Below are 9,449 nucleotides of genomic sequence, written 5' to 3' on the forward strand. Positions count from 1 at the left end.
AGTCACAGGAAGAACTTGTACCAAGGACTTTTAAAAATACTGTATGTCCCTGCATCCATCATGAATCTGATCGTTCAAAGTTCAGGATTTTTCTTTCGTACTACTCTTTCAGCAATCTATCAAGAGATACTGAATTTATAAGACTCTATTAAATTGTCTTGATTTTTCATTAGTATTTGAGAAGACACTGAGTAAAAATACTCCTAATCCAATTTGTCACTTGCGAAGTCCAAACCTAATGAAAACTACACCAATTTTAAGACCTCTTTAAAGCAAAGTACAATCAATTGCAAAATATAGGTGTACATATTTATTTCATAAGCATACAAAGCTGATCAATTTAGCTCAAAAAACCTCATATGATGTAAATAAAGCTACTCTTTAGTCTTAAAACAGCAGACACTTAATGTTCATTCATATTTGAAATTTGAGTTAGCTATCAAACTTGAAATATCTATTGAATATAAATGAAAACAAGTTACAAGTAAGAGCGTGGTACTATCAATTACATTATAAGTACATTAGTGTTAAACTGCAATTAGTTTTAGTTAAATACTGTTATATTATCTTAGTATATTCATTCAGTCTTTCAATCGCACATGCATATAAGGCCTTGGAATACCATTAAACTTTTTGTTCAATTCAAGATATAGATGGAGAATTATTTCATGTGTACTGCTGTTGATTATATATTTATCAATTTTGAATGAACCAATGTATGGTGTACAATGAATGACAAATGCTGATAATACATCTTGTATATAAAACTAGTATCAAAACCATTTACAAGAAAGATTTAAGAAACATATATGCCCTCCATATTACAATATTGAAAATGATCATTTAGAATGTCTGTAGCAAAAGTTACAATGTATCTATTAGTCAGAGGCAACCATTATATGTGATCTCTAAAGGTACTGAGCAGATATTTTCAAATAACCAGTTATTTGAGTCCTGACCTTTGACCTTGAGAGTTTAAAACCAATGGGAGCCATCTATTCTTTAGGCGGCACCAGACTACCAAGTTTGATGTTTGTCAAACAAGGGTTCTCAAGATACTGAATGGACAAAATCTGATGTCCAAAGTAGTTTGACCATTGACCTTAAAATGAATACTAGATATCTACACTTATGATGTGTCAGTGTACCAAGTTTGATGTCTGTCAAGAAACGCAAACTCAAGATATTGTGTAGACAATACCTATATCCGTAGTATTTTGACCATTGACCTTGTGACTTCAAAATCAAATGGAGTCATCTACTCCTTAGGTAGAACCAGTGTACCTGATTTGATATCTGTCAAGCAAAGAGTCCTCAATATATTGAGCAGACAATATCTTGTCATGTCCAGTTTGACCCTTGACCTTGTGACCTCAAAATCCATGAGGTATCTAATTCTTAAGGAAAATTAGTGAACCAAGTTTGATGTCTGTCAAGCGAATGGTTCTCAAATATTGAACAGACGGTATCTTACTATGTCCAATTTTACCTTCAACCTTGGGATCTGGAAATCAGTAGGGGTCATCTACTCTCTAGGGGCAACCGCTGTACCAAGTTTAGTAACTGTCAGGTAAAGAGTTGGTTCTTTAAATATTCAGTGGACAATATTTTATTATGTACAGTTTGACCTTTGTCCTTGTGACTTCAAAATGAATATGGGACATTATGGGACATATACTTCTTGAAGGAAACCATCTACTTCTTAAAAGAAACCACCTACTTCTTAAAAGAAACCAGTATACCGAGTTTGATGTCTGTCAGGAAAGCGTTCTCAAGATATTGAACAGACAATATCTTACTGTGTCCAGTTTGACCCTTGACCTTGTGACCTGTAAATTAATATGGTTCATTCACTATCAGGGGCAATCATTGTACCAAGTTTGGAAACAGTCAAGCAAAAGAATTCATTAGATATTGAGCAGACAAGATTTGCTCTACAGACCGAATTAGTCATGTAAAACAATATATACGTCCCCTCTCTTTCAAATGGAGGGGGCATAAAAATTGGATTAACTCTTTGTAACACCTCTGCCAGGAAGTAATATTTTTAACAGCAAACTTTCCACGACACCATGTTAAACTGGACAGCGATTTCTCCTTCCAAATGGATTTTAGACAGTCAACCTGAGCCAGAGTTTTTCCTAGTTTGATGAAAGTCTCAAATTGTCTTTACAAAGCTGCCTTTTCTGCAGTGGTCCAAGTGTGGCACTGAACATTGGCTGTAATAAAGAATGGACAGTACATATCACTTGTAACAGTTGTACAACAGTTTCTTGAAAGATTGTCCAACTCATTTTCTCTATCATTTACCATGATAACTTAAAGTAAATGATTTCAAATCAATAATATATTTTTTAAATGTTCTATCCTAAACCTTTATTAAACTACCAATAGATATTTAATATAAAATAAGAATATTGATAAAACTGATGTATGCTCCCCAAAATACATCTCACCTGAATGAACTATTTCAAATAACAAATGATTCACACAATGCTCAATAAATGTTGATATATTGTTGGAATGAAGGTTTCTTTATCATATATAAGGTATATGTTGAGTGATGTTGACCTTTACAAAATGACCTTGAGTGACCTTTGTCTGAAAGCCATTTGCCTATTACCTATCTGCACGATTTATGATCCATACTTGTTTAAAAACTAATGAAATAAGGCACTTTTCCTTATATATAAGGTGTATATTCTGAGTGAGCCTGACCTTCCCAAAATGACATTGGTCCAAAAGTCTGGTCATGAGTAAACTTTGAGTAGAGTAACAGAAAAATATGACTGTCCAAAATCCCAGCAATTAAATTGATGCAGCCTAAAGAACATTTGACTTTTGAGTCATGTGACCATGACCCTCTACAAATAACCTGGGCATAAGGTTTATGACATACTTCTTGGCTATAAGCAGCCTCTGTGTCAAGTATGACTTCTCCATGCACCTCTAACTTAGAATATTAACATTTCTAAGACTTCATAATCTGAAACTCCTAAACTGTGCCCCTAAACTTGTCTGAATGACTTGTGTTCAGGGTCATGACATTTCTTTGATCATATTTTAATTAATCTTGTATAATTTTCTAAAGTTATTTCATAATAAAATTACATTATAGAGAAGAATTTTGCATTGCACACCCAGAAACCTTGACCTAGCTTGTCCAAATGATTATCATCTGATGCTGGTTGTTGCACATTCTTTGAACACAAGCAACCTCTGCACCTAGTATATTATTCTCCTGTTTATCTCATCTTGCAATTTATGGCAAGGACAAACAAGATGTGTTTGTGAAACACAAATGCCCCCGATAATGGCCAATTCTGAAGATGGCCAAGGTCAAAAGGACAAATATCTTGGTACCAGTAGAAAGATCTTGTCACAAGAAATGCTCATGAACAATATGAAAGCTCTAATATTTACCATTTAGAAGTTATGACCAGTGTCAATTTTTTCTCAAAAAGTAGGTCAAATGTCAAGGTCAAAAGGTTTAGTACCCACGGAAAGGTCTTGTCATAAGGAATACTCATGTGAAATATCAAAGCTCTAGCTCTTACTGTTCAAAGGTTATTAGCAAGGTTAAAGTTTCAGACAGAATGACAGACAGGACAAAAACAATACCCCCCCCCCCCCCCCGATCTTTGATCTAGGGGGCATAAAAATATCTGTAATCTTGTCCAAATGACCCTCTGCTAAGGTCAGGACATACCCTTAAGTTAAAGCAAACAAGGCTCAAAATTTTTCTAATTTCAAAGAAACAACAAAATGATCTAAATTAAGTAAACTTTGTCCAATCATTATGAAAACCCTAGGTGCAGATTTTTATATGTCTTTATGATTTGAGAGAGTGTACACATTTTAAGAAAATTCCATTAGCTAGTCTCCTAAAATGAGTACAGCCAAAATTATGCCTACAGACAAATCGACAGACAGACAGACCAACAGACAGACATGGCGATTCTAATATACCCTCCTAAACTTCATTTGCTTGGGAATAACAAAATATAATACAAATTATGACATACAAATACCTCGCTTTTTTCTTCCCGACTTCCTAGATGAGCTAGGGTGCCTCAGTATCTGCATTCCCTCTGAATATAGTCTACAACATTGAAGAGATAAAGCTTTAAAAAAATTGTACTGCTGTAAGTTACTATTAACAAAATGTAAATGAACTTTAAATATGTAATATACATATCGCGTTTTCCAAACACATAAACAAGTTACTGCCACCCTGTGTATGTGGGGACTCAGGCAAGTGTTAATGTCTCTATTTGAGTGAAATCCAATAACAAGAATATTAGTAATTACTTCCCCAAACTGCATCTAACCAATGAAGTTGAACTACTTCATGTAACAAATGACTTGCACAATGATATATAACTTTTGAAATAAAGGTTCTTTTCTATATAAGGTACATGTTGAGTGACCTTGATCTTTCCAAAATGATCTTTAGTGACCTAATCATTTGAAAATTATTAAGTTGCCTATTTAACTTATCTGTGTAATATATGGTCAATACCTGTTCAAAAACTTTTTCTTTGTTAAATATAACCTTATTCTATTACCTAACATTTTGTCTTCACGCCGCACAACACAGTACACGTTAACATTATTTCACATTAGGAAATACTGGTCCAATCATTTTAAATATTGAATGTTTTTAAATCTTTTTTTTTTAAATGCATTCATTACTTCTAAGTTACATTTTAATTTCTGAGGTGCAGGGTGGTGAGTAGGAATGTTATTTTTGAAATAATCACAATTAAATCATATCAAGATTGTGAAATTAAATTCAACATGCTTTAAACCAAATTTCAATGTGTTGATTGAGAGACAAAAGATTTTTGAAATCCAAATATAAACTTTGAATATTTTAGAAAGAGATAACAATGTTAAAAAGTTCTTGGATATCAACATGGTTGGTTACTACAGGCTTCTCAAAAGAATTGATCACTTTGTATTGACATTGAAACTCATTTAACAGTTTAAGTGTGTGAAAAATCTGTATTGACAATGAAACTCACTACATGTGTGTGATAAATCTGTATTGACATTGAAACTCACTACATGTGTGTGATAAATCTGTATTAACATTGAAACTCAATATATGTGTGTGATAAATCTGTATTGACATTGAAACTCAATATATGTGTGTGATAAATATGTATTGACATTGAAACTCACATGTGTGTGATAAATCTGTATTGACATTGAAACTCACTACATGTGTGTGGTAAATCTGTACTGGCATTGAAACTCACTACATGTGTATTGATCTGTACTGACATTGAAACTCACTACATGTGTGTGATGTGTACTGGCATTTAAACTCACTACACGCATGTGATAAATGCGTACTGGCACTGAAACTCATTACATGTGTGCAAATGTGTACTGGCACTGAAACTCACTGCATGTGTGTGATAAATATATATTGACATAAAACTCACTGCATGTATCAGATGTGTTATAACATTGAAACTTGCTACATGTGTGATAAATGCATATGTATATTGGCATGATATCACGTGTGCATTGCATGTGTGTGATAAATGGAATCCTTCATTCGTATGGATGGGAGATAGGGAAATTCCACCGAGGGGACAAGATTTGCAGTCTAGGACGAGGCTTTGCTGAGTCTTAAGTAGCGAATCTTGTTCCAGAGGTGGAATTTCCCTATCCCACATGAGCAAATAATAAAGTGTTATTTTTCTCACATTTTATCAGTTCAGTACTTTAATTCAAGAGCTTTGAGAAAATTCAAAATTATTGAAATCCTTCTTTGAATATATGCAAAAATTAATTACACAGTATGAAGATCTCAGCATACCTGAAAATGGTTTACAATATAAGTGTAAAGTACAAAACCCAAGGTTGTCCATAAAAAAGCTATACATAATATATATCAAATTGAAATTTGAAGAAAACAATACAAACTATTTTTCTTTATCGTGTAATGTAAATCAGAAAATATACGACATACATATGTACATCACAAGCAAAGATATGTCTTAGCAGTGTAAGACAGAAAAATCTTGTATGGCTGTCTCACATGGGTTGAGTTGGTCTCACACTAGTGATTATGTGAGAAAGATGTATATTGCCTTATACTGGCATGAGACTCACTATTAATATATAATCAATTGAAATAGAGTCTGTATATTGATGAAGCAAACTAAAGGCCAATTTCATTTGTCCAAAACTGGTGTACACTGCATTGCATACGTTATAAAACTGGTGTAAAACAACGCATTGAAAAATAAAATACACTGTCGAAAACAAAAATATGGCAGAACATGTTATTTTCATTCTTGCCACTTTTATAATATATTCAAATCATCCAAATCCTTGACATAATTCACAAAGATCCCATAAAAGCATGAACATGATACATGCATGCAAACTATATAAACGGTGAAGCTGTTATGCATGAATTCTCATATTTTCAGTTGACGTTAATTTGTTAATCACCTCATATACCCTGACAAACTAGACAGTGATTCCTTATATTTATGTTCCCAGAACTTAGGGTATACTCTGTTCTCAATAACTATACAAGAGATCCTTTATATGCAATCTTTTTAAGATGATTGTACGTACATGTATATCATTTGGATGTGCAGAAAGATAGTATTTTAGTCTGAATGTGCATGCATTGGATTTTGGTACACTAACTTGGGAATCAGTCTAAATTTTATGTTGTTCTTTGAGATTGTTTAATATTCATATTGTAGGCATTTATTAATTAAGACTTGTAATTTTTAAGATTTTTATTTTTAAGATATTTATTAACTGATCTGCATGTTCAAAATGACCAATCTGCACATGCATGCAAAATTTCATTTTGATTGGATTTAATACTAAAATGTCTGTAACTTTCTTATGAATAAAGTGAATGAGTTGATATCACAGCATAGTAGATAGTATGTGTATCTATAGATTGGTGTAATACAAAAATGCCAACACTCAGTATATGCATATCCTGTCTTTTGAAGGTTCTATATTTTTTCTATATTTCAAGGACCATAATGTTTATGTTTTTCATTAAATTCTTCTGAAGTTGAGGATTTTAGTATGTCTTGGCACTTACAAATTGGTATGGTTAAAATTACTAGCCAGCATGTGCATGCACAATTGTGCTAAATTTTGATTAGACAATTTCAAAATCTCCACAGCTTTCTTATATATGATGCAAACATGAAATTCAAACTAATTATGCTAATCATATGTACATGATACAAATACCTGTTGGATGACATCAACAGAATTACAGATTGACATATGCACATAACGTGCATTGCTTTCTTTCATTTTTTGGTACTGAAATGACCACAACTTTCTTATTAAAGGGTAATTAAATTAAAATGATTTTTTGCTGTTGATACCTACACATGCACACGTCAAGCATTTCATTCTGATTAGTTGCATACGTAATATTTAGAAAACTGGTAAATCTCTTATGAATGAGAAAAATGGAATTATATTGACATATTCCAGGTACATACTACAAAAACTTAGAACGTAAGATTATGATTAGTTGTGCAGAAGCACAATGACATAATTTCTTAAATGGGGGGATGTTTGCTTAAACTACTCTCACACATCCTAACTGAAGAGCAACTTGAACTGACCAATGCAAGTCTGTCTTCCATTCTGAGTGATTGATGAAAAGTTCCTGTGGTTTTAAAAACGATAGAAAATGCATTGTTCCTTCAAATATATTGTTGGTGCGAACAGATATTCTTACAAACTATGGTCTTTCTCTGATCGATTGAGAGGGGTCGTAAAATCTTATGTCAGTAAAATAAAGGAGACATAATAGAAATTTGAAGGAGTGATTATTGGGATACCAGATCCCCACCCCCCCCCCCCCCCCCCCCCCCGTGTAAATATAGAAGAGAGAGGGTTAATTTGTGATGAGCCATTGTGATGAAATCTCCAAATGTTTTAGATATACATATACAACAATATAAGATAAACAACTTTGTATTCAATATTTGTATTCACCTGAGGATGGATGTTAAAATCCAGAAAGCACTAGCGATTTGAATATATTTTGGAACTGCATATTTTCCTGCTTTTTTATTTAATTATTTTGACTGTGTGATATCAACTCTTTCTATTTGGATTATATATATATATATATATATATATATATATATATATATATATATATATATATAAATTGATGATCAGATGGAGTTCAATCACATAACATTTATTTCTCTACAGGCTGTTTCGTAAGGGGATGGTTTCCCCTCACTCGTCGGGAGAAAAATGACATCTAACGAAAAACATCCGCATGGCTGAGAATATGTTACACAGAAACATACTGGATAGTTGCTAAGCATGATTACACACAGGATTGAGTAAATAGAAATATATATATATAGATAGAGAGAGAGAGAGAGAGAGAGAGAGAGAGAGAGAGAGAGAGAGAGAGAGAGAGAGAATTAAATACACACTAAGTCTTAAGGTTCAAGCCACATAATGCTGTAAATTGTAGGTGGAGGACCTCTGGATAGTGAGTACATGCTGCATAGATGTTCCCTATGACCCCCACCAATGATACATTGCCTGATAATTCATTTAAAAATGTTTAAGGAAAGAAATTCCAATCTTGTTTTTGATATTGCACTTTCTTCTCATTTATTTTGATAAAAGGGGTGCTTAGTTTATTAAATTCCTGAAAAAAAGCAATCGATTGAAAAATGCTGGTTAAATTTCGAATTGGAGCCTAGTAGGAAAAGAATACAGTACCTAAAATTTCTTGTGGTTAAAAAGTTAATTTCAATCTCATGGCGACATGGATGATTATTTATATGAATAATTTGTCACATACTTGACTCCAAGGAGGTTAGGTTCTTCATAATGATATCCCAGCTAGTTCCTCTCTTCTTTCTATGTCTCTACTGGCATTTTGAGACACATAGTTTTTGGGTGGTTTTCCACTCCTATTACAAGCTTCCTTAAACAGCACCTGGGTAGCCACTTTCAGAATCATTTACATGGTTCCCTGCATGTTTCATCTGTATCTCATAATCTGTTGCGTCAACTATGAAAAAGAAACTTGACATTAAAATCAAATGCAAAGAATCTAATGAAACATTAGCTTGCATATACACATGTATTTATTTTATTTTTCAATCTAACATTGCATGGTGACACATATGATTAACATATATAACATGAAAATATTTCCTAAACATGGATTATTAAAGTACAAATACATGTATGCATATTTAAGAAATAAGTTTAATTTTTTAAAGTATTTAAGGGCATGAACTGCTGGGTACCTGTAAAGTGCGAAACGAAATCGAAACGAAACGAAACGAAATCCATGCACCGAAACGAAACGAAATCTACCGAAACGAAACAGATTGTATAACCGATCTCTTTTAATTATAATAATTAAAAATGGTATCTTAGGCCCCTGTGAAAGTTAC

General features: G+C 32.9%; 1 long non-coding RNA gene across 1 annotated transcript; it reads right to left on the reverse strand.

The window, feature by feature from the left end:
• Positions 1-295: 295 nt before the first annotated feature.
• LOC130051879 (uncharacterized) lies at positions 296-9,143 on the reverse strand. The gene is made up of 3 exons (XR_008800141.1): positions 8,846-9,143; positions 4,032-4,102; positions 296-2,219 (listed from the first exon to the last, which is right to left on the reverse strand). It is a non-coding gene; the product is annotated as an uncharacterized LOC130051879 (long non-coding RNA).
• Positions 9,144-9,449: the final 306 nt, after the last annotated feature.

This window comes from Ostrea edulis, chromosome 1, assembly GCF_947568905.1.
Source record: "Ostrea edulis chromosome 1, xbOstEdul1.1, whole genome shotgun sequence".
Taxonomy (NCBI): Eukaryota; Metazoa; Mollusca; class Bivalvia; order Ostreida; family Ostreidae; genus Ostrea; species Ostrea edulis.